At 45.8% G+C, this 26,717-nt stretch overlaps 1 protein-coding gene across 1 annotated transcript in view; it reads right to left on the bottom strand.

Moving 5' to 3' along the window:
* LOC138505078 (mucin-5B-like) overlaps positions 1–26,717 on the bottom strand; it is a 2,064,041-nt gene that overhangs the window by 1,226,244 nt on the left and 811,080 nt on the right. The gene's annotated exons all lie outside the window — the stretch shown is intronic.

Here is a 26,717-nt window from a genome sequence, read left to right on the forward strand (position 1 = left end):
GGGTCGCTTTAGCTACCTTTGGAATTGTCCTCCACAGCCTCTTCCAGTCTTCCCTTTCCATTCTAGCCTCCGGTTGCTGCTCCCACCCCCTCATATACAGCCATGTGACTGCCGGGGCGGTGCTCTCTAAGAGTCTGTATAGATCCGAGATTAAGCCTCTGGTACCCTCATGGGTTAGGAGGAACCATTCGAATTGTGTTAGGTTGCGCGTAGTTGCTTTACTGACCTCAGCCGACATAACCCAGTGCCGAATCTGAAAGTACCTGTGCCTTTCCCCCTCACCCACCCCGAATTCCTGTTTACATTCCTCGAAAGTTTTCACCTTTTGGTTATGAAACATATCCCTCAGTGTCATACTGCTCCCCCCCCCACACCCGAAACGCCCCCTTCTCCAACCCTAGCATAAAATCCCCATTGTTGAAGATGAACGGAGATGGAAAGGACGAGATCCCCCACCTCGCCACTCCCCTGTCCCAGGTGTCCGCCATTCCCTTTGTTATAGCGCTCAGATAGATGTGGGATGGTCTCAGCCTTCGCGGGAGCCATAGTACCTCTCCCAGGTGATGTCGGGCAACCGCTCTATCCATTTTTACCCAATGCTATTCGTAGTCAACCTCAAACCATTCCCTAATCACCCGTAAGAACACAGCCTTGTGATATCACCTGCAGTCCGGAATAGCTAGGCCATCCCGCCCTCTGGACGCCAGAAGAAGTCACCAGGGCAAGCTGGGCTTCCTACCCTCCCAAATAAAGTCTTTAACCGCCCGGTCTAACACTGTAAAAAAGCTTGCAGGGACGGAGAGAGGGATCGCCTGGAATAGAGTACTCGGGGAAGAACCACTCCACCCGATCAAATGCTTTTTCAGAGTCTAGCGCTAGGAGGATCGTCGTAGTGGCCGTCTTCCGTGTTTTCTCGACCATATGGGCCACCCGTCTAATATTGTCAGCTGTCTGCCTCCCTACCACAAACCTTGTCTGGTCCTGGTGGACCAGCACGGGTAAGTACTTCTCCAGCTGCTTCGCCAGTATTTTAGTGTACATTTTTGCCTCTGTATTTATGAGGGCTATGGGACGATACGATGTGCAATCTTCGGGATCTTTGCTTGCTTTATGTATGAGTGTTATTTTAGCCTCTTGCATCGAGTGGGTAATGCTACCTCTGGACCCAAACGTGTTGAATTGTTGTGTTAAGTGCGGTACTTACAGATGGGAGTACGTCTTGAAAAATGACGCTGGGTAGCCGTCCGGACCAGGGGCTTACCCCGGGGGAGTGCCATTATGATTGCTCTTAGGATTTCAATTCTTGAACAAGATCTTGATAGTGAGTCCATGCACGCGTGTTGGTTAAACTGTTCTGGCAACTGGCAGAGACCAAACTCAGATCCAATGTCTATTCTTGTAAGATTGTTCTACAAGATAATGGGATTCATTACAAGTTTGCCGGTAAAGGTAAAAAGTGGTGATTAGAGCATTGCCCCAACTTTCACTGTTTTTACTGCTACTCTGAATTATAAGCAATCGAAAATAGACAATAATTCCCCTAATTCCACTTTAATAATTAGCATCAGAGGAATTACCGACTAGTACCACGGGTAGTGCCCCCGGGGCTAAACCCACTGGCGAAATTAGCACAGGAAAATAAAATGCATACTCCACCATATTACAAGGTGAAATACCACTGGAATTTCACAAATGAATGAGCGATTATTTTGCCATAAACACAGTGCAGTTCCTTCAGCCCAAGGGGTGGATGTAAATACCTCCAGGTGATGGAAATTAACCGACTGGTGCACCCAGTAGGCCCCTAAAGGGTATTTAAGGGGCACTCCTGCCCCAAACACATTCCAAACACCATGCAGCCACTAACAGGAGCAAACCTTGATCTCCAGAAACTCCTACTGGCCACTGTGAGGTGTCAGAAATGCGAGACAGTTCCAGGAGTATCGTTTTCTACCAAGTTGCCATTTTACTAAATGAAATGGGGTGAGACAAATGCCTATCTTTCCCTAACCAAACAAGAATTTCCCTGCCTAACAAATTAATGGCATGAACCAGTGGCCATTTTTCTATCCAAGGTGGCACCTGGTTAAGATCACTGCTCTGAATTATGACAGTCATTCCATTAATAAATACAGTGCATGTATGATGATGCCACTTTCACATTCTCTAGATGAGTTTACAACTTGGAAGTAAGCGTATTCTGAGCGGCATCAGCGGTCGTAGAATGAGTGCATAAATACATGCAGAACCTCCAGTGTACTACATTTAGGAGACACTTTCCTGGCACAAGAATGAGAAATGTAGTAATGAGGGCGACCTTACGAAGTGTGGGTTTTTAATTTCATATCCATTTATTTACAGGAACCTCTTGTGAATTTGAATGTATGGGTTATTAAAACTGATTTGTGATTTAAAGTGAACACACTCTTTAAAAACAAGTTTCGACCTGGTGTATGTAACACATTTTACGTAACAGTTTTAGCTGAGGGAATTTTAGAGTATTAATTATTTCCCATTTTGGGCAAAAGCTTCTAACAATAAGAAAATCATCTATGACGCTTAGTAGTTCATGAGGCTTTGGACACCTATGAGGTGCTGGTATGACCAAGGGTTCTATAATGAATGAATATGATTATACAGGCTACAGTCAATTGGATAAAAGCAGCTATTTTATCTTATTTGTTTCATAGTCATTGTGAGATGGACAATCTGTGGGAAGCCATTCACTGCCCCTCATTATGATTGACCTGGTCTGGAAAAAAGTGCTGGTAACAACAGTTACCCACACTTTTTACGGACCGGGTCACTCTCCAATTCTACCTGTATAGGCTGTGAACTATCGGCAGGTCTGACCTGCCAGTAGTTCCGGCCCTTACCGGTAGAAAATTCACTGAAGCACCGGCACAGTTACTAATGGTGTCGCTGCTTCAGTGTTTCCATTCCCATAGGAACCTACGGTTCCTCTGTCGCCCTTAATATCCAGGTATTTCTGGGATATCAAGCAGCAGAAAGGGTAAGCCAACGTTGCCGGTACCGGCGGCCTCATAATGAGGACCACTGTCTTTAATTCATACATCCTGATGAAGGCCTTGTCTTAATTAAAGATGGAGCAACATGTGCCTAGCTCCTCAATGTTGCTGAAACAAAGAGTGTCAACTTTTTATTTTAATGTTGAGATTTTTTATCAATATATTTACGGGGAATAGCAAAAGGAGGTGTGTAGACTAACCATAGCCAAGAACTTGATAGGAGTCTATAATTGAATAATAACAAAGGGAAGCACAATAAAGTCCTAAAAAACATAGGTCGTTATACTTATCGTGTGTTAGTCAACGTTTTGAATGTAACATCCTCTGTTACTAACCCCACAAATATGTAAATATGTTGTGTATTAGGCTGATAAGTGCAAATATTATTTAATACAAGTGGTGCTATTAAAAGAACTGTAAGAGTATAGACTACATTAATGTGTGCTGACCTGTCATTGATTGGTCGAACTTAGAGCACTAATTTGTGACAATAGTAAAGACAATAATATGTCAGATTGTAAGAAGTAGTAAATAGCGAAGCTTAGAAGAGGACATTGCCTATTAAGTAGTGAAAGGTTCATCATGAATGTAATCTGGTCCCTGATAACCTTGTACCGTTTCCGTTGTAGTATAAGGTTCCGGGCAGTCAGGACTGAGTACCGGGTACACCACGTGTATATTTATTTTGCATTCAATTTCAGCCACGCTCGGTTTTTCATGGTGCTCCTTACCCCTTGGTGGTTATAACTGTAAACCCCCTCCAGGTCCTTTCTGTTTTGCTATTTGGCTAATTGTTAATTTTTCTCCCAATTCCTGAGAGAAATTATGATCTTTTGAATGCCCAATGGAGGATGACCTCTTGTGGTTAAGCATGTTTTTATAAGAGGTTTTCTAGCAATTAAGGTGAAGGCCCACTCTTGTTGTTGTGAAGGAATCCACAAAAGCTTAGGTTGATGCTGTTTGGCAAAGGCAATTTTAATGGTACATTTAGATTGCTCAGTCTGTTCCTGTGCCCCTTTAGATGAAAAAAAGCCAATGATAAATGTTGTTATCTTGCTTCTCTCCTCATTGTTGTGGAGGATGCGTTTGGCTTAGTGTCAAGCAGAAGCACAGGATTTTCTCAAATAATTAACTACCACAGCACTGCACACAATATTACCAACCAACTACTGGAATTCCGGAACCAATGATTGATACAATTGTGTGTCTTAATGTCACTAAATCAGAAATTATTTTCTTCTCAACTGCAACCCCTTCAACCTTCTCTTTTAGGTGGCCATATCATGTGGGTCCACAATGGTGTAAAAGTCTTTAAAAAAAATTGAAGTAATCTGTAAATCAGACATGTTCTTTCTGCTCCAAATAATACAGAAAGCCCACTTCCAACTTCACCTTTTAAAAAGTAATGTACCGTACTTGGAAATGTCACAGAAGATCAAGTTAAAAGGTTATTGGTTCTATCCATTCTTGACTGCTGTAAAAGCCTGTACCAAGGCCTTAACAAGATACTGAATCAGCAACCCCAGCTCAACTAGAAGAGAGCAGCAAAATGATCACCCTTCGAAATGAGGGTTACATTCAGGACACTTTGTATTGTGCACTGTAGCTTGTGCAACTCAGATCCCAAATACATCCACCAGAAATCCTGCAATGAATGGCTTGCAAGATCAGCTTTTCTGACACGTCTTCATCTAATTCCACAACTACGTGTACTGCTCACAGAGGACTTTGTGTTCTTTGAACCTTTGAAGACGAATAACCCTAATGTTTTGGCCATTCATTGCAATTCTATGGCTATGGTGCAATTACTTCGTAAACATCGAGAATCGCTGCTGGCAGCTGGGGTTGAGCTGGGCGTACACCCTGAGCAGATGGATTTACTGCTACAGATTAATAACTGTGAATGCAATGGTGGCACAGGCATAAAGCCCACCTTACCAGCCAAAGATAATGTACAGCTATCAGACATTCAGGCTATGTTGAAATGGTTGGGCGATTCCTTGCCGGTAGCCATGTGTAAAAAATGAGATTGGACACTTATGTCCAGGAATACTCTGGGATTTAATAATTTTTTGTCTCCTACTGGCTCTTTACCTTATATTGTGCAGCATACATTTTTTCTTTTGCAGGAAACTTGGCTTACTACCTCTGTTTCTATGGATGGCTATACCATTGACCTTATGGGGGTCTTCTGATCAGGGTTAACAATTATTTGAAGTCGATTAAGATCGTGTCAACGCAGCATGACTATGTGCTAGCCGTTGAAGTTACTCTCCCCGTAAAGAACTACCTCTAAAAGCTGCTACTTGTTAATGTGTAAAATTCTCCAGGGGCAGCACACAGAGAGCAGCTGCAAGAGGAATTGCAAGACCTATTTGTCAGCTGGGCCAACAACCTAGTTGACAAATGTATTATTGTCAGTGGTGACTTTAACTGCCACTGTGCTGGCGGTGTGGGGACCTCAGAAAACCCTGAATAACTAGCTAAAAGTATCATGAAGCAAAATAACTCAGACCGGGAGGGCTCTTATTAGCTGAATTGTTTAGATTGCTGGGAATTGGAGATACTGAATGGCCACACTAAAAGTGATAATCGGGGGATTATACTTGGAGGAGGGACAAGGCTTCCGCCACTCTGGACTACAACCCAGGCGTTAAGGGGTTAAGGGGTTAAGGGCACCGTAAAAAGGTGTCGCGCTGTTAAACCCTTAAAGCCTGATTACGAGGTCCTTTGCGGGTTGCACTTTAACGCCTGCTTTTAGCAGGCGTTAAAAAACCAACCCGCAAAGGGACCTAGGATCTAATTACGGCACCGTAATTTACGGTGCCGTAATTAGCGCCTTCCCCATTCCCATTGAGCCCTATGGGGCAAAAATGGGAATGGGGAAGGGCCACGGCGGCATGGGAATTACCGCTCCGCCAACATCGGAATGGGGTGGTAATTCCCCATCCGCCATGACGGAGTCGGTAAGTTACCAGCATGGACCATGGTGCTATTAGCACCATGGTCCAACGCCTGGGTCGTAATGAGGCCCTAAGTCTTTGCTAGCTGTGAAGTAGCCCTGAGGGTGGTGGACCTCCAAGTTAGCCATAGTACCTGGAGCAATCCTGACACTCTAATTCTTAGTTTTAGCGGCCCTGCCATCAGTACCCTTGTAAATCCTGTGGGGGACTTGACGACTAATCATTCTGCCAATCGGATTGTATGGTCTGAGAAAAAAATTAACAATGCTAAAAGAGCCACGTTTCACATGACCTCCCTCAAATGTCAGGCCTTTCAAAATATGTCCCTGGATGACATTGAGGGATGGATGTTGTCCTTCTCGGGCTGTCATGCTACATCTAAAACTAGAATGACAGCGAGAGATCATAAGTCTTACATGACTTATGATAAAACCATAAGAGATGCAAAAAGTAAACTACCGGGTGAGCTCCGGAAAATCAAATTGGTGACTCTACCCCAGGCTTGGTACTTACAGGAAGTAAGGAGGCTTACAAATTTGTATCGCATTTGGCTCAAGCAATGGCGGTGCTCTGGTAGAGATACCTTGCGGCAACAGATGGTGATCACACTCTGCAGAGGAAAATCCCATAGTATATGGGCTCTTCTGGGTGAGGCAAAAGGGAGTAGGAAACTCCCCATAATTAACCTGATAGGGGCACACTTGCGGATCTCCTTCCTGGCCAATCGCAACTCTCCATTCCTATTTCTCAGCTTGTACATGATTAAACCCAGTTGCACTCTCTTTCTTGTAAACGCTGAAATCATAGCCAATAAAATCAAGAATCTTAAGTCTTCAAGGGCACCAGGTCCTAATGGAGTTGCAAATGTGGTCCTGGAGAACAAACCTTCTTTCTGGCCCTGCTTACTTAAAATTCGGTTTAATAAGGTTCTTATGGAGGGAAAGATAATGGGCTCTTGGCAAACGGCCATTTTGATTAGTGTTAAAGAAGGGCAACAGAGCCGATCCTAGCAATTACCGCCTGCTTTCCATGCTAGATTGCTCTGGGAAGCTGTTTGCGTTGTTGCTCTTGAATGAATTGCAGGGATGGGTGGAATGTGGGGGCATTCTGGATCAATTCCAGTGTGGGTTCAGAGCTGACTATTCCACTGCTCACAACCTACTTCTAATGGATTCACTGATTACCCACATGCACAGCTCTAATAGTCCTCCGCTATATGCATTATTCATAGATTTCAAAGCTGCATTCGACACAGTATGCAGGGACACAGTAAGCTTACCGGCACCGTTGTTTCTGAACCAGCAAACTATGAGTTGGTGGGCGGGTGCCGTTCTGCCCACCAAGGTCAGCCATGGCGGGTGGAGCGGCACCCTCTCACAGAGTTTCACGGAAGCACTGGCACCATTATTAACAGTGCCGCTGCTTACGTGGTCCCCATTCCCATGGAGTCCTGTTGGACTCCATGGAAATGGGGACTTACAAAATGACTGGCGCCTGACTTCCCATTCTCCGGAGTCGTAATACCCCATTATTACCGCCAGACCTGTAATGAGGCCCAATGTCTCAATACTAATAATAGGGGATTCCATATGGCCTTGTACAGGATTGTCACACCGATGCGGCCATGGAAGCTATGGGCAAGATGGAGGCGCTATTAGGACTCTACGGCTTGTCTGTTAGCGGTCTAGCCTTTTTTTTGCTACGGGCATATATGGAAGCCACGCCCCCTGCGAGTCGCGTTGCAACTCGCTTTCGCTGACTTTCGTTTTGTTCCTTACCAGTGCCTTCCTAGATTTCCTCCCGTCTCAGCATTTCCCCTTTTGCTGCTATATATTTCCTCTGCTGCCCTATCCTGCTCGCCGGATCTTGGTTCTCTTCCTTTGCCTTCCTTGCATATCACTCTGTTTACGTTTTCCGGCTTTGTCTAGTTCTGTTTCTGCTATCTGCTTCACGCTGCCGCAGACCTGCCTTCCCCGGCGGCCGGGTTCCGACGTGTCGGCTCCCACCCGCTCGGGGTTACTTTCACTACATCTCGTTCTCTCGCTCTCTCACTCTCTCGCACTCAAGCTCACTCGCGCTCTCTCACTCTCTCTCTCACTCATTCTCTCTTGTGCTCTTTCTCGTTCTGACTTCTGGCTCTCTCTGATCTTACCTGTTTCTCCGGTAGTACTATTCCCGTGCTTACCCTTCTTTATCCGCTTCCGTGTGTATTGCGGAAGTCCTCTTCAGCGACTCTTCCTTACCTCTCCTTCCCGGGCTCCTTCATCCAGAAAGGCCCCGCATCAGTGCCGCTATCCTTTGGAGTTACAACCAAGATCATTGTAGAAAGTCCTCACCTGCCTCTGGACCTTCTAATCTACCCGACCATCGTCATCTGCAGCTACACAGGGTTTTTTCTGCCTTTCAGGCTTTTTCCCTGTTTGAAGGAGCGGGCTCCCCAGGGTTCACTTGACTGTTTGTTTTATTAACGGTCAAAGTGGCCTCGGGAGGAGACCGCCCCTATCTCTTTGAACGTAAGAAGGGAAAAGGACCTCTAAGGAAGGAAGGGGAAGAAGAGAAACCTCCAAAGTACCGGAGAAGGAGGCAGAAGGTACTCAGCCACAGTGAAGATCCAGGTGAGGCGATCCCTGGGAAAGGAGCCTTGGGCAGTGACAGTTTGCAACGCCAAACAGCTGCTATGGCCTCCTTGGAGCAATACCAGGAGATGGTGACAGCGATCCAAGGCCTTCAGGCAGAGGTTCAGAGCCTCAGAACAGAGAATATCAATCTACGTCAACAGGTAGCGGCTCGAGAAGATTTCCGAGGCGATTTACCACCACTGACATTCTCCTTTGGGAAATATGATGGCAGTCCTCAACTCTTGAAAGAATTTTTGGATGCCTGTATGATATACTTTACGTTTCAACCTGAAGCTTATGAACTTGACAGAGCCAGGGTAGGGTTTCTGGTCTCCAACCTTGTGGGTAATGCCTTGACTTGGGCTACTCCACTGATAGCTCAGGCAAATCCTGCTGTTAATGACTACACTCAGTTCACTCAATTGATGCGTGCCAGGTTTGAAAGACCGGAAGTCCAATATTCTTCCTACGAAGCCCTCCTAGACCTCCGTCAAGGAAACCAAGATGTCCAGACTTATGCTTCCACATTTATGAAATTGGCGACAGAGGCAGGGTGGCCGGATTCTGTATAGCAGACCCTCTTCCGACGAGGCTTACATGATGAACTCAAGGACGAGCTTGCTCGGATGGCACGTCCTGCTGCCTTCCAGGATTTGGTTACGATGTCTCTACAGTTGGAATACAGATTGCACGAGCGAAGGTCTGAAAGAAGGAGGTTTAGACTTCATCAGTCTATAGGAAACCCCACGGCAAATACCCCTACCAGACCACAGACAGAAGAGCCTATGCAAATTGGAACAACTAGAGGTCCGTTGACTCCTGAGGAACGAAAAAGACGCAGAGATCAGGGTATGTGCATGTACTGCGGATCCTCGAAGCATTTGCTTCGGACTTGCCCTGAGGTACCCCCGAGACGTTCGGGAAACGCATCTCCCCGGTCTTGAGCAGGGAAAGGAACCGGGCGGAGCTGAAGAATCCGTGCAATTCTAGACAACAGGACGTGTCAGGAGAGAACCATAGACTTATGGTATTTACAGTTCATCTTATTTTTGAATCACTTGCTTCATTAGAAACCTTGGCTATGTTGGACTGCGGTGCCGCAGGAAACTTTATTGATATTCAGTGGGCGCAAGAACAAGCTATTCCCCTACATCAAAAGGATTGTCCTTTGCCAGTAGAGGGTGTAGACGGAGCACCTCTCTCATCCGGACCCATCATCCAGGAGACCGGTCCAGCCACCATGTCTTTGTTTCAGCACCAAGAACAGATTACCTTTGATGTAATTAGAGCTGCCCATCCTTTTCTGGTCCGTACAGACCACCGAAATTTGAAGGTTTTACAGCAGATGGAGTGTCGGAACTCCCGACATGCTCGTTGGGCCTATTTCTTTTCCCAATTTGATTTTGAAATAACTTACCTTCCCGGAAAGGACAATGCCTTAGAGGATGCTCTTTCTCGGAGCCTGGAGTACCAAGAGAATCAGGGCCAGGATGAAATACTTGTGGGCAAGAGAATCCTGTGAATGATTAGCTCCTTCTTGCATGATGTAGAGGTTGCTACCAGTCGTTCCGAAGTGTCATCGGAGTACCAACCACTCCTGGTTAAGAGGGGTATGTTGTACTTTCATCAGGGCGCACTGTTTCTACCGTCTAAGGAACTTCAAACTCAAGCCCTGTATTGGTGCCACGACCTTCCTTCGGCTGGGCATAAGGGCCAAGGGGCAACTCTACATTTGGCTTCTAGATATTTCTGGTGGCCGACAATGACAAAGGACATTAGGGCATATGTGACGGGTTGTCCAGTATGTGCCGCCAACAAGCAAACCACTCACCGACCTTTAGGCCTGCTCCAACAGGAGCCTCTACCGTCTCAACCCTGGGAACATATTTCTACTGATTTTATTGTAGATCTTCCCCCCTCTAATGGGTACACAGCTATCATGGTGACTGTAGACACCCTGAGCAAGATGGCACATTTTTCTCCCTTGCCTGGTCTGCCTTCTGCTCCTGCTGCGGCCGAAGTATTTCTGAGAGATGTGGTGAGATTACATGGCCTGCCCCGGACCGTTGTGTCTGATAGGGGGACTCAATTCACCTCTCGATTTTGGTCAGCGTTATGTAGCTCGTTGGGAATAAAGAGAGCTTTATCCTCTGGTTACCATCCCCAGAGCAACGGCCAAACAGAACGTTTAAATGCCACCCTCGAACAATATCTCTGCTGTTTCTGCCATCAGGAACAGGACATGTGGCAGTCTTATCTAGCATTGGCCGAATTCACCTACAACAATACCCAACATTCCGCTACAGGATGTAGTCCCTTCTTCCTTACCTACGGGTATCATCCGAGACACATACCTCTTTTTGGGGTACCTCCTACTACAGTGCCCTCGGTTGATCAACGCCTTCATGAGCTTCGTTCCATCCAAAAGGAGGCAGTGCAGAAGTTGGAGGCAAGTAGGATCCGCTACAAGAAATACGCTGATAAGAAGAGATCACCTAATCCCAGGTGGACAGTAGGAACTAAGGTTATCAACCAAATATCTTCCACGTTGGGTTCACCCAGGGAAATTCTCGGCCCGTTTCATAGGTCCGTTTCCTATTTTGTCTCAGGTGAACCCTGTCGCTTTTCGCTTACGTCTACCACCTAGTCTGAAGAAGATTCACCCTGTATTTCATACCTCTCTTCTGAAGGCTTATCATCCAGATCCCATGAGTCGTCGTGGACTCTCCTCTTCAAGGATCGAAGATCCTGACCCTGAAGAGTATGAGGTAGAGAGGCTGATGGATTCCCGCTACAGACATGGCACTGTACAGTATTTGGTCCACTGGAAAGGGTACTCTGCTGCAGAACGATCTTGGGAACCCAGACGTAACATTCACGCCCCACGTCTACTTAGACTGTTCCATCGCCTTCACCCAGGGAAACCTGGAGGAGAAGGGATAAGGAGAGGGCATACTGTCACACCGATGCGGCCATGGAAGCTATGGGCAAGATGGAGGCGCTATTAGGACTCTACGGCTTGTCTGTTAGCGGTCTAGCCTTTTTTTTGCTACGGGCATATATGGAAGCCACGCCCCCTGCGAGTCGCGTTGCAACTCGCTTTCGCTGACTTTCGTTTTGTTCCTTACCACTGCCTTCCTAGATTTCCTCCCGTCTCAGCATTTCCCCTTTTGCTGCTATATATTTCCTCTGCTGCCCTATCCTGCTCGCCGGATCTTGGTTCTCTTCCTTTGCCTTCCTTGCATATCACTCTGTTTACGTTTTCCGGCTTTGTCTAGTTCTGTTTCTGCTATCTGCTTCGCGCTGCCGCAGACCTGCCTTCCCCGGCGGCCGGGTTCCGACGTGTCGGCTCCCACCCGCTCGGGGTTACTTTCACTACATCTCCGTTCTCTCGCTCTCTCGCACTCAAGCTCACTCGTTCTCTCTCACTCTCTCTCACTCAGACTCACTCGCGCTCTCTCACTCTCTCTCTCACTCATTCTCTCTTGTGCTCTTTCTCGTTCTGACTTCTGGCTCTCTCTGATCTTACCTGTTTCTCCGGTAGTACTATTCCCGTGCTTACCCTTCTTTGTCCGCTTCCGTGTGTATTGCGGAAGTCCTCTTCAGCGACTCTTCCTTACCTCTCCTTCCTGGGCTCCTTCATCCAGAAAGGCCCCGCATCCGTGCCGCTATCCTTTGGAGTTACAACCAAGATCATTGTAGAAAGTCCTCACCTGCCTCTGGACCTTCTAATCTACCCGGCCATCGTCATCTGCAGCTACACAGGGTTTTTTCTGCCTTTCAGGCTTTTTCCCTGTTTGAAGGAGCGGGCTCCCCAGGGTTCACTTGACTGTTTGTTTTATTACCGGTCAAAGTGGCCTCGGGAGGAGACCGCCCCTATCTCTTTGAACGTAAGAAGGGAAAAGGACCTCTAAGGAAGGAAGGGGAAGAAGAGAAACCTCCAAAGGACCGGAGAAGGAGGCAGAAGGTACTCAGCCACAGTGAAGATCCAGGTGAGGCGATCCCTGGGAAAGGAGCCTTGGGCAGTGACAAGGATTTGGAAGGTAGTTGAGAAGCATTTGACTCCTGCTAAATAGTGAATTTGTTACTTAGGGTATGTTGATTGTCTGATGGAGGGCGCAGTTTGTAGTATCTTGGTATCATTATAACGCTGTAAACCATTCTTCTCTTGATATTTGTTGATTTATGAATGTGATAGACGGGCAAAACGTGTTCTCCTTATATGTATTTCTGTTCTGGCCAGGTATTCTTTTCCCATGTGCTGTGGATAGCTCTGTGGCTTACACATTATCTTAAAGAACACAGGGACATACTGTATCTAGTATCTAATCCTATGTGTTTTAATTTGTTTCTTTTCTGTATTTGTATGTATCTTTATTCTTGTTCTTTCTTTTAGTCTTAATAGTATAATTATATTGATTTGAAATTCTGTTTCTGATGAAATGAATGTCAAATTTAAATGGAATAATTGAATGAATTTACTATCCTGTTTATATTTTGTAAATTTTATTAGGAGTACATTTGAATGTTAAAACTATATCACATTAAATAAATAAATAAAGTAGTATTGGCCAACATCATCCATGAAGACCTCTCAGTGCTGCAGGGGGAAAAACAAAATCACAACTTCAACAAAAATAAAGAAGAGGGGAAATCCTTAGCTGTTTTGTTCACAATCTCTGGAATAACGTGCTGCCAAACCTCAGAATTGAAACTAACTCTGCTAAATTTAGGAAGGAAATTAAGACTTGATTTTTTAGAAAGCCGTCCCATGATATTAGTCCACGCATGAACCTGACCCCTGACCTCAGAACTGGAAAGGCTGCCCGTGAAGGATATCTCAAGACATGACTTCCTATAAACATCACAATGTGTTTTTAAATCTGGTGGTCCAGCCCTCTGGTCATCTGCGGCATTGCTTTGATAGCTGCAATATTGCTGTTTGTAGAATGGTGTGATTACCTAGTAACCAACATTATCTCTACACTTCTTGTACTGTGTATGTTTATTGCACTCCTGTTAGAAGGAATTTTCATTTTTAAGCCAAAATCCCTTTGCCTGTGAGAGCTCCAGCACTTTCCGCTGGACTTCTGGATTTGTTGGTCCGTCACCTGAGTGAGTGGGTATCTTTTTACCCACTCACTCATTCTTTTCCTCTTTATGTGAGAACATTTTGTATCTCTTTTTATACTTTTACATTGGCGTCATGTTTGCCTCCATGTGTTCAGGATCGTGTTCAGGATCCCGTTCGCATCCCTTGCCCCCCTTTTGGGTCAGGACCAGACTCTCCCGTTGGATCTCTCTGGCTACGCCCCTAGCAGCCGACAGCTCAGCCAGGCGATCCATCACCCGTTTCATGGGTTTTTCTTACATTTATTTAAGACCGGCACTGCTACGTGCTCTTCGTTCCCCGTTCTACCATGCCACCATTGGCTACTTGGGATACACTCCCACTTGTCACTGTTTACTTGGACGCACCCCATTGGTTGCCGCGTACACACCAGGCATCAGTCCACATGCCCAACCCCCATGCATCACGCCGTCACCTCAGCAACTAACGTTTATCTTCTGCATTCTTGCTCTCACTCGCAGCGGAGGTCCCAGCGCGGTATGGTTTCAGCCGACTGCTGAGTCCTCTCCCTTTCGCTTGGGGTGTAGGCTACGGAGCTTCATTCTCCAACCAACAGGTACATATACATACTATTCCTTACTTTTGCGGTTGATGCCCTCTGCACGACCTCCCGTACACATTGCCAGGCTATCACAGGGGAAGCTTTGCTTCCGCTCCTCACTTTGTTTTCTGGTCACTGTCTCTCCTTCTCTGCAGAGTCACTGGTCAGAACGCCACAGTGGGGACGGCCTGTTTGATGGTTTCGCCACATTCTGCTGATACCATACAGGATATAGGGATCCCACCCCGATCCTAGGCGGTTTTCATTTTCCATTTGACTCACAGAGGACTAACCGCAGGTAATCTTTTGGTTATCCTGCTTCCTCTCCCACGTTATTGAGCCACACATGGCTACATCACATGTATTACCACAACCAACTGGACTTCTCTGATAATTATATGTGCATATTTTCGCCCTTAGGTTCCAGACACTTTATATTTGGCCTGGTGATGTCGGCACCCATGACACACGAGCATTTGAGCTCCCTCTGGTCTCACCGCACATGAACAAACGCATTCCTCATATGCACCAAGAACTGCCCATTCGCAAGTGGTTCCATTCACCATAACATAGGTAAGTGGTTTATAGCTCATTACGCTCCAGCCACCTTCCAGTTTGTACAAGCTCACCTGTTCCCCCTGCATTCCCTTCCGCTCCCTCTGCCTCCCTCACCGTGTGGGTTTGTTGGACTCATGGGGGGTGCACCGGGGCTATTTTCTAAGGGGACCCCATGCCATTATCCTCATTTCCCCGGGGGGGGACCCATCGGTACCACACCAGAGGATCCCCTACCATAAGGATATCTAGACATGGCATTGAGGTGTTTGGCAGACATGACCATGTTCATTGATCTGCAACTAGACGATTACATTTTGTCTACATTAATTGCTTTTGTATACATCATTCCTTACACCATATTAACTTAACATTCTATCTTTCAATCACTAATCTTCTTTCCTAAAACCCTTTCTATCTTTTAAAGTTTTTCTTTCTTCCTCCTTTTTCATAGCACAGGGTCCTCCTACCTGCTGCCCTGATGAAGGCGGAGTACTTTCTTCAGCTGTGAAGAGTATTTTTCCACTCATTTGTTACCGCCGAAACGCATTACTGCTTAGAGGGGATTGGAGGTCCTCTTCAGAATATTTCATCCAGTTTGGACCTCACATTCCTTGTGTTACTGTCCACTAGTTGGCAAGGATACTTCTTTCAGAAGCTCTTCTGACTTTCTGTTCCTCCTCATGCGTTGGCAGACCCAATCCCAATGTACAATAATCTCTACCTTGGGATTTCATTTCTATTGAATATGACCATACATTTAAAAAAAGTATTTGTCTTTTTTTTCAAGTTTTCAATTTGGTGTAACAACACTGTGAGAAATATTGAATTGACCTTTTATTTTGTTGTTTAAATAGGACAAACGGAGCACTAAAGTGACAAATAATCCTTTGTTGTTGTTTAGACTTGCTTTGTTTCTTTTATGTATTTTCATGTTTTTTCCTTGCTTTATTTTTTTCATACATGTTTTGATGGATTTCGTATTTATTTTTAAGAATGTGTAAATTGTGTTATTGATTATATATGCCCCCACATGCTGGGCTTCACTATATGCACAGCCTTTTGATATAAAACTTTGTTTCAATTCTAACAAGCTCTAATGTTTTCTTTGGTGAATTGCTTTTGATATATACAACTATATGTAGAAGCAATAACCCATGTGGTTATACAGGATTGGACCGGGGGAAGGGCTCTAATTTACTTACACCCCACATAGGCCAATCTTAGACGTACCGGTACCCTTTCTTTTTGTCAATATTAGTTTCTCTTGCCCCCAACTGGTACGTCACCCCAGGGGCAGACCACTGCCACAATATAGTGGCACCCCTTTCTGCAATCCATGTGTCTAGGGGAAGCATTGCTGGGAGCCCTTTTTGCTGCCCTTTGTATTTTCTTTTATTTTCCTTGTGGGAACACATGTTCCCAAGGGTATAGGGATATTTTGCAACCTTCTTAACTTTCTACTTGTGAGAACAGCACACACCACCTTATGTGGAGTGTTGAGGGGTTACATGGTATCCCCTTTCTCACTGCTCCTGTACCATTTCTGTTACAGTGACAAGCATACATTTATGGCTTCTGGCAGTGCACATGATCTACTGACTTTTGTGTGATTTATACTCGCTGGCTGTAAACCAAGCGACACTAATGCACAGAAGGGTCACCATTCATCAAGAATGGTGGCTGTATTCTTCTTTTGCTATTTGTATCATGCTTGCCATTTCTTGGTCCTTCTTCTACCGTCCAGGGATGGGGGGGTCCTGGTTTGATTTTTGTGTTTCAGCAGGAAACCTCTGTGTAGCCTGCCGAGGCTCCAGAGTGTCTGTGAAGACTGGAAACGAGGAAGGAGTGAGAAACTCTGCAGCCCTTTGTATTCTGGCATGCCTGCCTGGAGCCAGTTATAACTGGGACGCTGGCTGTCCTAAAAGGACAGTCAGCCCATGAGGTTTGAATGAAGTATGAGTGCTGATTGGCTGGGCTCCTGGATAAATGGCCTGGAACTTGGAGCAGAAAACACGCTGACAACTGGAACAGAAGGACCGACGAGGAAGAAGAGGGAAGACATCTGCACCCACTTCCAGATGACCGGAGATGACCCCTGTGTTACTACTGCTGCATGACCCCTCCTTCCAAGCATCAGGGAAGCTCCGAAGATGATGACTTCCTCCTTTATGCTGGTGGAACCAATCAGTTTTAAGATGACCTGCAAGACGAGCCATCTCGCAATGTGCTGCAACCTTCCTGGGCTGCAAACTGCCACTACCATGCTGAAATGAGCAGGCAAGAAGGATTGATCAGGCGGTAACTGTTCTTCATCTGGTGTCCTGGAAAAGGGACCAAAAACCACAGATCTGTGTTGGAGCACAAAGAATCCTTTGCTGGAAGCCGCCCCTATTAACTGCTGCTGTGAAATTCCTTCCAGTGCCCTTCCTTTCGTCACCACAACCAAGAAACAGGCAAACCGGTCTGCAGCTGCTGCATTGTGAAGGTGTCCAGCTTCCTCTTCTTCATCAAGTTTCAGGTATTGTGGGACTCCTGGGAATGCATATATAGGGTCATTCTGCTGCTCCTTTGTTGCTAGGGTGTTGATTTGTGTGTTTGGTAGTTCGCCCATAAACGCTCATCCAGGCCTAACACTTGGGTGCATTCAGTGATCCATTTTCTTCACAAAACTTCTTACTTTCTGCTTACAGAAGATTTCCACAGGAAGTATTGACTTTTGCACAGCTTGTGCCTGCCTTTTGACTTTCATTCTGAACCTGAAAGTGACTCAGAACTAGAAGGCTCCACTAGGATTGACACGGTACTCATCTTCTTCAGAGGGTGAGATGTCCATGATGCCAACATACCTAATGGTTTGGTGTCAGCGTAAGGCTCCCCTTCCCAAAGATACCCAACATTTTAGTAATGATAACTATATGGTCCGCCTAAGATTATAACATGTAAGGATCGGAACATCAATACCATTACCTCTGAGAGATGTGATTTCCCCTTTGGTCTGAGTTGTGAAATTAAGAACCAACCATTAATGTCTTTAAAATCCTTAACTACAGGTGTGTTTTATAAACAAAGTGAGTTAGGTAAAGTTAAAACCGGAACCTGTGATAAAAAGAAGAATAAGAACGTCGGGGACTTCCAAGTCCCATAAAGGCATAGGTATTGGGACGAGGAAGAGGGGCTCAGAGGCACAGAACTGCAGTATGCAGTCTAGTGCTCCTGACAACCTACACCTGAGTGTGAATTTTGATTATTTAAATCCCACTCAAGTGCAGAACAGTAGTAGTAGCAGCAGCAGTAGTAGGAGAAGTTATCATCAGCCGTGTATGCAGCAGGGGCAGAGAACAGAGGATGCCAGGACCACTGCCTTTTCTGTAGCGGTTGATGCTGCTGAGAGAGTTGTAAGAAGGAGAAGCCTCGCACAACGGGAAGCGTTGCTGTTGCAGGTTACCCCGTGGGAGAGAAGCTCTCTCTGCGCTTTGTGCCTGGCTCTGGTGGCCTTGCGAGCACCGGGGAGTGAGTGGAGCAACGTGGGCTCTTTTTTGGGAAGGCGCGAGTCACAGTACTGCAACTAGAGCTGTAGAATCTCTGAATCGGACAATCAGAGAAGTGGCAGCGGCAGCGGGATACCCGGATGTGTTTTTGGCCAAAAACTTATGTTGAAAAGGAACGAGAGGAGACAGTTCATAACTATCACTATCGAAGTAAAGAGAGGACCATATTTAAGAAAGGTTGTAACTGCCATTACCCGAAGAAAAGAGGGGACAGCATTGAACCCAAACTGTAACCACCATTGGCAAAGTGAAGAGGGGGCAATATTAAACCAAAAGTGTAACCGGCATTTCCAAAGTAAATAGGAGGCAGTGGGCCTCATTAGAAGGTTGGAGGTAACCATGGTTCCTCGAATGAGGAATTACCTGGCCATCTCAACCTTGGCGGACCCAGTAATTCCCCGTCCGAGGAACCCGGACCCGGTCCATCCCCATTCCCATTTGAGCCCCCATAGGGCTCAATTGGAATGGGGATGGAGCTAACAAAGGGCCCATTACTGACGGGCCCGTTGTTAGCTCCCTGGTCCCCTCGCGGGAACCGGTAAGGACGCCTGTTTTTTCCAGGCGCCCATTGCAGGTCCCGCGAGGAGACCTCGTAATAGGGTGGAACGGGTTTACCGGCGCCAGTAAACCCATTCCGCCAACCTTATAGTGAGGCCCAGTATGTGAACCAGACAACCCCCCATCAGTGCCTAAACCAAATAAAGGCCATTGGAAGTAAAAGGGAAAACAGCTTTCTTGGAGAGAGAACCTTGAATAAAAGACATTACCAACAATTACCTGGTGTGATAGTGGAAACTCAAAGGTGGCAGGAAAATGGCCCTCCTTGTGGAGAGTATCAAGGGTTAGAGGAATATAACCTGCATTGTATGTGACCAATCAATCAATGGAACAAACAGCATCAACGGGTGTTGTATCCTTATGGAAGAAGTTGTGAATTTTCCTGTTATTGAAATTCAAATACTTTACTGATGTTTGAAGTAAACCACACTGCAGAGTACTTGCAGTAGTGTTAGGAGATGTATCCTGGCAGGCAGGTACACCAGGAAAGGGATTGTTAGTGGTAGTTGGGGCAGGTTAGTGAACCAGGAAGAAGACATTGAAGTACTGCATTGTGTTGAAAGGTTGTGGTGGAGAGAAAGTGGCAAGGCCACTAATGTGTTTGATGAACTGTGGTAAAACCACCCTGACGAGAACATTTTTGTGTATAAAGAAGAAGTGTGTAGTAGTTGTCTTTCTCAAGAGAATAGGAAGTCTTATTGAACAATTTAATGAAGAGTGAAGACAAGACTTGATTTGGCAAACAAAAGCCTGTGGGAACTTTATGCTGAAGAGTGATGAACTTTGTTTAATTATAAGACAATCCCAACGCCAAGTGACACCCTCCAGGAGTGAAGGAACTTTGTGCTGGAAACCAAACTTGGCTATTGAGAGGAACCAATTGTGCTACCTTTTGAAGTAGAACCTGATTATTGTAGTGAACCTTATCACCTGGAACCTTTATTAGGAAATTCTACCTTGATCCTGGGGAAAGGGATTCGACCCTGGCTACAAGAATATTTGGTTCTAAATATTCTTTTGTTGAATCTGAATAGCTATGTAAATACCTAACATGTTTTTGCTGTATGTATTAGCATGAGGGACAGATACCTTTTTATATTAGAGTGTTTTCCTTTAGTCTTTGTTTCCTAGGCAGGGAAGCCCGCGTTAAGGTAGGGAAAGCCAGGCATTTATCACACCCTTTTAAGTTAATAAAATGGCATCTTGTGAAAAACCTTTATCAAGATGTCCTCCTCACATTTCTGACCTCTCACACTATGCTACAAGTTCGTTGTACCTTCCTACGACCCTCTCTTCTTCCTAAAATAAACCTGGCTGCTCTGCTCTGCCATCTACCAGTGCCTTTAGTGGTACAGGCCTATACTAAGAGTTGGATTGGAGTTCCTGCATTGCCCAAGGGATAGTCTTATAAAGTCTTACATAGGTGGACTGTCCTCCTAACAACTACCTCCACCTTCCAGTTGCGGTTTGTGATCACAGAATAAGGCTGCAGGGATTGGCTGCACCAGACTGCAATGGATGGCAGCAGTGCTGGTACAAGGTTGATTAGTGACTTAGGTGAAGTGATATTTTGGTGCTCTGTCTCTTTCCACTGACAATGAGGTCCCATTTTATGGTTGTAGTGGCAATTTTGCACCCACCAAGTGGTGGGACTATAGGTGGCTACCTAGTACCTTCTTTCCTTAGAACCAGCTTTAAATACCAGCATTTGGAAGATGCCTTCGTGATGTGCAGTGCCTGAAAGAATGAAAGACAGCAGACAGCCACCCTGGTTGTCTGATGGCAGTAGCTTGCTGTTTTGGTTAATGGAAGAAGCAACATTGTAATTACTGGATCATTCAGGGATAAATCCAACTATGTTAAATTTAGGATAATTTCACAGATGTGAAGTAAATGTGTTTGAGCACAGTAAAACCCCAGAATGGATTACAAGAGGGATGATGGGGAAATTGATCTGTATGGTGATTCTGTGATATGACCTGTGTCTTAGAGCATATGTTAATATTGAATCGTGTGGACAGATCCAATTAATTTATTTTATTGGAAATTTGCATGGTACCTAGACACCGGTTTTTCTAGGCGTCACAAGACAAATTTGGGGGAGGGAAACATAGAAAGAGCAATAAGAAACGGTACATTGTCCTTGTGGCAATCCTACTGTGCAAGTGCAAGACCAAGGTGGTAAGTGCAGGGGGCAGGGGGTAGAAGAAGATGTGCAGGAGTGGGGTGCCCAGGGGAGGGGTCAGGTAGGGCAAGTGCTCGGGGGGCCAAGAAGGCAAGTGCCAGGGGAAAGGGAGGAGGAAAGGAGGGTAATTGCAGAGGACAGGGTGGACTAGTGTTAGGGCTTGTCCAGGGGAGGGAGTCCGAGGGCAGTTCAGTGCTGGTGAGGGATGCTGTGCAGACTAGTCAGGAGGGTGGTCTGAGCCCTGTATGACTCTGAAGGGGCCATGCCCCACTCGCAGGGGCAGAGGGAACATTAAAGGAGAGTTCCGGGACTTTTTTTTTATTGTCCCTACGGTTCGGCCATGTGTTTTTAAGCATAACTCGGTAGATCGTGGAAAACTTTCCTATGGACCTTACCCGACTTTTCGTCCATTAACGCACTCGAAATCAGCCGCCATTTTATGATAATCCTATCACTTGCCGCATCGCCCTGGCTCACCTGCTTTTGCGGCACTAAATCAAATCCCCCGCCCCCGAGGCTGACATCAGCAGACGCGTACCGCCCATTTCCCAACGCCAAAGCACGTTTCGTGTCAACAATCGCTGCGCCTCAGCTAATGAAGTGTCGCCATGGAAACGGCAGGACGCCTCTTTCCTCAATAAGTATAAACACACCGTTTCACAACACACAGCAGCAGATTTTCGATTCCATTACTCTAGCTGTGTTACTTTGAGTATTCTGTGACTCGTTTCTGTGCTCTGGTCAAATACCTTCGTTGATTGTAGCCCGTGTGAACAGATACCAGTACCACCGCTATAAATTATTTTACTTTCTTTACCACACAATGGCTACAATAATGCCGTATATGTACGAGCCCGAGTACACCGAGGAAGAACTACTGGAAAGGCAAGCACGCGAAAACGATGGGGATTCGGACGGCAGTTGGGAGGACCAGTCAACGGATGAAGAGCCTGGACCATGTCGCATGGACGGCGTCTCCACCTGGTGCACGTGCAATCGTTGCGAGCTAATGCCAACTGAGGAGGAGAACTGCTGCTGCCGTGAAAATTCCGGGTGCTTGGCCTACATTTCGGAAGGCGAGCCAAGTCCGCAATGCATCACCGAGCTGCCAGAGTTCAGGGAAGCCTGCCTCTCACGGACAGTGTTGAGGATGATGATGGTGCTTATGCACGAACTTTGCGGCACTGTTCGTCCGCGTAATCCGAGTAACGAGTAAGTATACTCTGGTTGTGATGTCAGTGATGCCACTACTATTTCATGGTCGTCTCCCACATATAAAACTACATCTACATATCATTCGAATGCATGTAAATTGGTTCCATGTTGTGCATTTTCTAGATAGAATTTTTTTCAAAGCAGAATGACATTTTTGTACCTGAATCGACAGTGATAAGAAAGTTGTCATTTTAATACAGTTTGCATCTTTCATTTTCACAGGTGGTACAGGCTGGTGGCCTATCGTTGCTTCACTTGGTGGCTTCACGGGAGGCTCGGACACCGCGTTCGGAGAGTAATACCTGCCTGTGCGGTACTTGCCATTAGACAACATTTCCCCAGCGACAGTGGACAATACCGCGGCTTTTCCCGGGATGTGCTGCAACCGCAACTTTACAATGTGTAATGTTTATTATTTATGTTCAATTGAAATTAAGATCTAAAATAAAACCCAACATATATTTTAACAATGGTTGTTTTGATTTTTTAAATGAATCTAGTGTGTCTCCATTGAATAGTCTTCCTGTGCCTTGTCTTGTCACACCACATGTCTCCGGCCAGCATCCTCCCTCACGCTGGCCGCCCACCTTCAATCCACATAACCGTTGAACCCATATGCAGCAGACATACATATGTTATTTTGCGGGTTGGCATCAAGCCTCCCGGCCTTGCCTCCTCCCCCAAAAATACTTACCACACCACTTTGTTCAGGGTCTCCAGGGTGAACTGCACCCATATATTCTCCTAGGAGGCTGAGGTATTTATAAACTCACCCCCCTGCCTTCCATGTACTAGATCCTGCAGCCTGCCTCTTACATGCAGTTAGATGGCCTCTCCTTGGTGAGGCCCTACGGCAAACGAGTCTTGTCTGCACGACCACCGCCCGCACCGGGGTACTTGCGCTGGCAAGTGGAGCTGTCAGGGAGCGATAAAGGCCAAGAGGTGCCAAAGACCATGTACACTTCAAAGTGGTCTATAGAGCATGGTTTGTTGTTCCCATGTCTACCGCCAGACCCCGTGTCTCCTGCCAAGCATCTCCCCTCACGCTGGACGGCCCCCTGCAATCCACATAAGTGTGTCTCCATTCACGAGTCTTCCTGTGTCTTGTCTGCACGACCACCGCCCCAATCCACCCCCCGCCCTATCAAAGGCAGTTCGCACCGGGGTACTTGTGCTGGCAAGTGGAGCTGTCAGGGAGCGATAAAGGCCAAGAGGTGCCAAAGACCATGTACACTTCAAAGTGGTCTATAGAGCATGGGTTGTTGTTCCCATGTCTACCGCCAGACCCCGTGTCTCCTGCCAAGCATCTCCCCTCACGCTGGACGGCCCCCTGCAATCCACATAAGTGTGTCTCCATTCACGAGTCTTCCTGTGTCTTGTCTGCACGACCACCGCCCCAATCCACCCCCCGCCCTATCAAAGGCAGTTCGCACCGGGGTACTTGTGCTGGCAAGTGGAGCTGTCAGGGAGCGATAAAGGCCAAGAGGTGCCAAAGACCATGTACACTTCAAAGTGGTCTATAGAGCATGGGTTGTTGTTCCCATGTCTACCGCCAGACCCCGTGTCTCCTGCCAAGCATCTCCCCTCACGCGGGACGCCCCCCTGCAAACCGCATAATGCCACGACATATACACGTCATTCATTCACAAACACACCCCTGTTTCGAATTCTTTATAACCCACTTCATATTTCTAATGAGAACTTCTTTGCACTTTGCTAGTCAACCCGTGAAGGTGCTGGTTGTCTGCTCTTCGTCTCTGTGAACTTCCGTGACCACTTTGAGCAAACTCATCAGTTTGCAACCTGTGAACTGCTCCCTGTTCTACGACAAGAAACTACTCTGATCCCTGCATCTAACTGTTTGCTCGTCAAGGTAAGGCCATGTACCATACTCATTTTGCGTCCAATTTCTTTTCGTTCAAGACAGTACATGCAAGGAACTAGTCACATGTTCTGAGTTAAGTGAAATTATTTTTGTATTTTTTTAAAGTTATTCAAATACTTATCCGCATGTGAATAACGTGTATAGTTCCAAGAACCAAAACATACCTTGCATTGAACCTTTTATGTATTTAATTTTTTAACACAATGGTATTCATAGAGAATTGTTGATCTTTACTTTTCAGAACTTTCCACAATGCCTGCCTGTTCCATTGGCGGTTGTCCTTCGAAGACCCATAATAAATCTGAAGGTACTATAATGCATGTTTTCCCTAAGACAATAGATCAGATAAGAGAATGGGTCCGATATTGCGGATATCCACCCTCTGAGCTTGAAAGTAGAGTCCTAGAAGTCTTTGCGGACAAGAGGGGTGATCGATACCGCATCTGCAGCAGGCACTTTACCTCTGACATGTACTCCACATCATTGCTAATAAAGAAGAACACACCGCGAGCGAGGCGAAAATTGCTCTCAACCGCTATTCCCACTCTATTCGTCCACATCCCTCCACTGGTGAGTCAAGTTTACGTATTTATCTCTCGGCCTTGCGGTAGTGTGTAGCATTAGCTAACAATAATTTCCCCATTTATGTATCCACTCAATATGAAGGCGGAAGATTCTCCATCCGTGTCGTTATTGCAGTCATCAGCCACTTCAAGCGCCTATCGGGTAATCTTACTTGGCTATTCTGCCACTGACTTGTTTTAGGCATGTAAATCAATAGTTTTAATTTATCGTGTAATTATTTTACCTAATGGTACACCCTTGTACTCGTCCTCTAGTCTTTGCTTTCAGTTATAATTATTGTTATCCAAAATAATTCAAGTACTGTCTTTCAGGGAGATGCTGAGGAGTCCAACGTATTGACGACTACCGTTGATGTCACTCAGATGCTCGAGGTACGTTTCAGGACAGTTCCATCGATGGAGATCATCAGATCTTGCATTCTTGTAGCGTGATTGTTACACACAATGTTTCTATCGTTTTTAGCCATTGATATGTCCTTCTGTCGTCGCCCTCCTATGTGTCTTCTTTTTTCAATATTGTGTTCATTACTAATGAAAGTCCTATGTTTCAGGGAGTCGATGGAGCATTAGTCCAAGAAGAAGGGGGAGCGTGCAGTTACGGGTCGGCGCAACAGCTTGCAGAAGTGTGCACCGCAGTCACATCGTCCCTTGATGTTCTTATGCATTTCGAGGTATGGATACTGACAGCTCGATCAAGCGAGATCATATGACTTGATTACATCCGCTATACTTCCTTCTTTATTAACGCAAGTACTATGTTTCAGGGAGATGACGGAGCTTCTTCTACAAGAACATCACCCCTAGTAGTTGATGCAGATTTCTGGGTGGTGACACTTCCAACGATCGAGCAAATCGAATCATATTTAGATATCCATTATTTATTTTAGACAACTGATCATTTGTGCAGGTCTATTTAGATGAGCCGTTGACGCCTGCACAAACTTTATGTTCTTTTTATCAAAATAGAAAACCATACTAATGCAATTACTGTGTTTCAGGGAGTCACTGAAGCATCATCTTCAATAATATCATCAATGGAAGTCTATGAGGAGCCCGAGGTATGGATCTTGACAGTTCCATCTAACTAGATCAACAATGCGTGAATAATTGTCGTTTGAATGTTCTACACAAAGCGTTCCTTCGTGTTTTGCTATTGAGATGTACGTGGGTATTGGTCCCCAAGTACATTTTGTGTTTTCGATATTATTATACATACTAATGAAAGTTCTATGTTTCAGGGAGTCGATGGAGCGTCAGTGCGTGATGGATGTGCTTATCAGGAAAACATAGTCGTTGCAGCGCAAGAGGAAGTGGAGACATATACACACGAGTCGGAGCAACAGCGTCCTGATGTTGAAGTTCGAGGCAAGAAAGTTTCAAAGAAAAGAAAGCAAAAGAAGGTTAGTGTCCTGGTCACTATATTATGTTGTTTTTCACTGTTAATAGTTCAATACTGTAAGTTGTGTTTAAACTGAACACCCCTTTTCCAATCTGTCCTCTAGTTGCGAGTGGGTGTACGAACTAGATCTACACAGACAGTGAAGCGAACGAGAGATGTTGCTTGTCAAACATTTTGGCAGGGACTTGAGACTGGAGAAGCATCGTGCCAATGGGAAGAATATGAAGTGATTGACAACGGAGCTATACCACCACCAGCCATTGATAGTGAATGTCCTCCTGGTAGTTCGGATGCAGTCGGAGATCAATTCACAGAATCCACACCCGCAAAAACTAAGACCGCGAGAAAGTTGAAGAAATTGTTTTATTCACCCATCGCCGGAGAAGGAACAGATGTTGCAATGGAAGAGAATGAAGTAGGCGACAATGAAACACCATCAATATCACTGAACATAGCGGAAGACGATATCAGAGATTCTACCTTTCATTTGAGTGACATGTCCT

This window comes from Ambystoma mexicanum, chromosome 11 (genome assembly GCF_040938575.1).
Source record: "Ambystoma mexicanum isolate Mex_15411 chromosome 11, UKY_AmexF1_1, whole genome shotgun sequence".
Lineage (NCBI taxonomy): Eukaryota > Metazoa > Chordata > Amphibia > Caudata > Ambystomatidae > Ambystoma > Ambystoma mexicanum.